General features: G+C 41.6%; 1 pseudogene; it reads right to left on the reverse strand.

Annotated features, from left to right (window-relative positions):
- Positions 1-459: 459 nt before the first annotated feature.
- On the reverse strand, positions 460-1,798 carry LOC119532709 (annotated as a pseudogene).
- Positions 1,799-5,432: the final 3,634 nt, after the last annotated feature.

Raw genomic sequence — 5,432 nt, forward strand, 5'->3', positions numbered from 1 at the left:
GTAGTCAGAAGGAGATGTGGTAGAGCAACTAGTAAATAGCCAGGAACAACTAGAAAATAATCTGGAACAACTGATGGGGGGACATCTGTTACCAGACAACATCATACACCAGTCAGGAATGGGTGTAATGGCTGAGACTGCAGCATAGAAGTGTGAGTAAAGCTTCCCATACGCCAGTGCTGGTGCCCCGCCCCCACTGGCATGGCAGGCTGAGTTGCAAAACTTTGCTGTGGGAAAAAGAAACAGTCCCAGCCAGGAGCAAGGGAATGTAGCTCAACCAAGCACCAATTGTGTTTTTTTTTTCATTTTGCACTGTCTTCATATTGAATAACAATAAAATGATATTGCGTTAAAGTATAACAAGCTTAAAAGACAAATTATTGATTTACTTCAACAGAGAAGGGCTCCATCAGGTAAGGAGTTCCCAGGGATACAGTCAGTTTCCTGATTTAACCCTAATCATGTGCGACCAGTAAAGAAGAAAGGCCTGAGAAGGAAATCAAAGGAGCAAGTGGGGTAGCTCCATATGAGGGAACTTTGGGCAACATCAAAATAAATCAAACTTCTGCTGTCAAAATCAAGGAACACACCAATGTGGCCCAGAGGTTTCTGTATATACTGACACAATATTGGGCCAGTGGTAAAGAAACTGTAATGATTTTCCTCCTTCACACATAAAAGAAGAAATACATCTTCAGATTCAATCAGTGTGCCATTCTTCCTGATCCAGGAATCCCTACAGACTCCTAGAGCCTGGTTGCAAGAATCATCCACATCCACCTCCCAGTAATGTTTGCCAGAGGTGAAGGTCTGGGCTCCCCGTGAAGCAAAATAGTTAGATCTTTGAGAATTGAAAGTCACATCTAGATGTCAGTCTTCTCAGACAATCAAACAGTATACTATTGTGGTTGCATATTTCATTATTGAAGGAAATTTCCACATGGTAGTGATTGAACCTATCTGTCAGTCCAGTGATGGGCCCTTCACTGAGCTCTGGGCTCACTGGCTGGGGCATGTGCAGCTGCACTGACTCACTCCTTATCAGTATGCCTCCTAAATCCTGGAGCATCGCCACATCTGGTTTATGGCACATTTTCATCAGCTCTTCATACATTTCTCTTAGGCCTTTCCTCTTTTGAATCATTGTGGCTCTATTTTTCTTGAGTTTCTGTAAAATCTTTTTGCCTTCCTTTTTCAGTCTCTCTAATTGTTGTTTTTCTACTTCATGGAGATCTGGATGCAACTTCCTATGCACAGCTTTGATAATCACTGTCCTGACTCACATAATCATTCCACGTGTTGGTTATCCTGGTCTCTTCACTTGGATTTGTCTGATTTTCTTGGATCTTTTCCCATACAGAACTCATTTGCTTTAGGAGCTTCTCCCAGTAATCCTCCGCTGCCCATTCTGTGGATGAGTGTTTGTGAGTCTCATGTTCCTGAGATTTAGAGCAGAGCAAACACAGCAGGTTCTTGTCCTCTTCACAGAAGATCTTCTTGGTCTCCTTGTGTGTCCCACACAGATGTTCCTCTGAGCTCAGGAATTGGCAGAGACTTCCCTGTCTGACATAGGAAACCAGATTCTTCACAAGAATATTGGTTTTGAAATCTGTCTGCTGAGAGGTTTCTTCCTTACATGTGGAGAATTTGGCAGGAGTTTCTGCTACTTCCCAGGAAAGATTGAGACAGGGTCTGCAAAAGCTGTGCCACAGCTGATGGTGACTGGGTCTGTGAGGTAGGTCAGGCAGAGGAGGCAGGTGAGTTCTTGCTGGAAGGCTTCTGGGATGTGTGAGTCCATTTTTCTAAGGAATTTGTCAATGGTTTCACCAATTCTCACTGTAGAAGTAAAGCTATGGAAGTCAATTGGGGGATGAATTCCTCACAATGTGGTAGGAATAGCTTTCAGAAGTCTCCACAGGGTGCTGAGTTCCAGTGCACTCTCTCTGTTCTGGAGAAGAATCCAATCATGGTTTTAATTAACAAATTTGGATGACTGAATGTGTGCTATGAGCACAGATAAAACTGGAGCAAGCAGAAAAGGAACTCAGAAGTTTAACCTGGCAGAGGAGTGGCAGGGCTGACAGAAAAAAATATATATAAACAAAAACAGAGGATTTTGGAACCTGCTGAGCTAAGAATACCAGAAAAGGGCTGTGTCACAAGAAAAGGGGCATAGAGAAATGGGTACCAATTGCAGTTCCTGCCTGGTGAACTGGAGGGTTGAGGACTGGCTCTGAAAAGGGGTATTTCAGTTTGCTAGTGCTGCCATCTGCAAAATACCAGAAATGGATTGGCTTTTATAAAGGGGTTTTATTTGGTTACAAAGTTACAGTCTTAAGGCCATAAAGTGTCCAAGGTAAAGCATCTACAATAGGGTACCTTCACTGGAGAACGTCCATTGACATCCAGAAAACCTCTGTTAGCTGGGAAGGCACATGGCTGGTGTCTGCTTCTTCCAGGTTGCATTTCAAAATTGTATTCTCCAAAATATCTCTGTATCAGTTTCTTGGGGCAAACTCTGGGCTAGTAATTCCAAAGCATCAGCAAAACTCTGCTTTCAATGGCTGTCTTCAAAATGTGTCCCTCAGCTGCAGCTCCTCTTCAAAATGTTGCTCTAAGTTGCTTTAGCAGTGAGCTCCTTCAGTCTGAGCTTTCATAGGGCTCCAGTGAAGCAATAAAGACCCACCCTGAGTGGCTGGGGCAACACTTCAATGGAAATAATCCAATGAAAGGTCTCACCCACAATTAATTGAGTCACATCTCCATGGAAACACTCAAAGAATTCCAACCTAATCAACACTAATATGTCTGCCTCCACAAGATTGCATCAAAGATAATGGCATTTTGGGGGCCATAATACATCCAAACAGGCACAAGGGGACTTCTTGTTTTGTTTTGTTTTGTTTTTTCCTTTTTCTCTTTCTCTCATTCTTAGTAGCTCATTAGAGAAAACCTCAGGCATTTTCAATTGTCAGCATTGACCCAGGCAAGGGTAGAGTTAAGATAGAGAGTCCAAGGAAAAATTTAAGTGTAGGAGACAATTCCCTAAAAGACTTATCTTCTCTAAGAAAATGGTGGCAGGGTCCAGCTCAAGTGGCAGCCCTCCCTCAGAGAACTCAGACCCCAGGGCCTGGGTAGGGGGGGAGCAGAATCAGCTTAAGCTTGGTTTCTGACACCCTGGTTCCCTGGTTGGGACAGGATCCACTGAGAATTAAATACTGCATCTCTTTACATTAGTGAGGAGCTGTGGGCTGAAAAGCGCCACTTGCTGGGCAGGATAGGAAAAGCACAGAGTCTAGAAGCCTCACAGGAAAGTCTGACTATCTGCTCAGTCTCACCCTCAGGGAAACCTGATACTGAATACAGCCTCCTCCTGAGACCTGGGCCTGTCTGCTCTGGGAATATCTGACTGGGGTAATCAAGGAAACCAGATGCCTAAACAGCAGAAAATTAGAGATCACACTAGGAAGAGCAAAGATATGGTCCAGTCAAAGGGACGAACCTGTACTTCAACTGAGGCACAGCAATTGAAACAGTTGATTATTAATTAAACAAATCTCCTAACTAAATTAAAAAAAATCAAATCAATGAGTTGAGGGAAGATATGCAAAAGAAATGAAAGATATAAAGAAGACATTGGGCAAACATAAGGAAGAACTCAAAAGTTTGAAAAAACAAGTGGCAGAACTTATGGGAATGAAATGCACAACAGAAGAGATGAAAAACTCAATGGAGACATACGACAGCAGATTTGAAGAGGCAGAAGAAAGGATTCATGAACTGGGGGATAAGACATCTGAAATCCTACACACAAAAGAACAGATAGGGAAAGGAATGGAAAAATATAAGCAGGGTCTCAGAGAACTTAATGACAACACGAAGTGCATGAATATACATGTCATGGGTTTCCCAGAAGGAGAAGAGAAGGGAAAAGAGGCAGAAAGAATAATGCAGGAAATAATTACTGAAAATTCCCCATCTGTTATGAAAGACATAAAATTACAGATCCAAGAAGCACAGTGTACCCCAAACAGAGTAGATCTGAGTAGACAAACTCCATAACACTTAATACTCAGATTATCAAATGTTAAAGACAAAGAAAGAATTCTAAAAGCAGCAAGAGAAAAGCAATCCATCACATACAAAGGAAGCTCAATAAGACTGTGTGTGGATTCCTCAGTAGAAACCATGGAGGCAAGAAGGCAATCATATGATATATTTAGAATACTGAAAGAGAAAAACTGCCAACCAATAATCCTATATCCAGTGAAACTGTCCTTCAAAAATAAGGGAGAATTTAAAATTTTTTCAGACAGACACTGAGTTTGTGAACAATAGACCTGTGCTATAAGAAATACTAAAGGGAGCACTACAGGCAGATAGGAAAATACAGGAGAGAGAGGTTTGGAAAAGAGTGTAGAAATGAAGACTATCAGTAAGGATAAAAAAAGAGGGAGTGGAAAAAATAAAAATAAAATAAGATATGACATATAAAATCCAAAAGATAAAATGGTAGACAGTAGACATTACGTTGAGTGAAATTTACCAGAAACAAAAGGATGGATACTGTATGGTCTCACTAATATGGACTAACATTGATGAGCAAAATTTGAGAGTTGAGAACATAGGTTATCAGGAGATAGAAAGAGGTAAGAGACCAGGCATTTGATGCTGAAGGAGTGTGGAAGGTTCAATAGGATTGATTGTATAGATCCAGTAATGGAATGGATACATAATAGTGTGTGATGGTAACACAATATTGCAAGTACTCTGAACAAAGATGAGTGTGAGTACAGTTGAAAGAGGAAGGCTAAGGGCATGTGTGCTAGTTTGGATATATTATGTCCCACCAAAAGCCATACTCTTTAATGTAATCTTGTGGGGGCAGAAATATTAGTGTTGATTAGGTTGGAATCCTTTGAGTGTTTCCATGGAGATGTGACTCAATCAACTGTGACTAAAATGCTTGATTAGATTATTTCCATGGAGATATGGGCCCTACCCATTCAGGGTGGGTCTTGATTTAATCACTGGAGTCCTATAAATGAGCTCACAAACAGAAGAACCTGAGAGCAGCTGAGAGTGACATTTTGGAGAGCAGCTGAGAGACATTTTGGAGACAACAGCTGAAAGCACACTTTTGCTGACACTTTGGAGACACTAGCACAGTGTTTGCTCCAGAGAAACTAAGAAAGGACAAAATGCACCCAGAGCAACACTTTGAAGAATGCCCAGGAGCTAAGAGAGGAGCTGGAACACAACCTGGAATGAGCAGATGCCAGCCACAAGACTTCCCAGCTAACAGAGGTTTTCTGGATGCCATTGGCCTTCCTTTGATGAAGGTATACTCATGTTGATACCTTAATTTGGACATTTTCATGGCCTTCAGACTGTAAATTTGTAACCAAATAAACCCCCTTTATAAAAGCCAG

Source organism: Choloepus didactylus, chromosome 4 (genome assembly GCF_015220235.1).
Source record: "Choloepus didactylus isolate mChoDid1 chromosome 4, mChoDid1.pri, whole genome shotgun sequence".
Classification (NCBI taxonomy): Eukaryota; Metazoa; Chordata; class Mammalia; order Pilosa; family Megalonychidae; genus Choloepus; species Choloepus didactylus.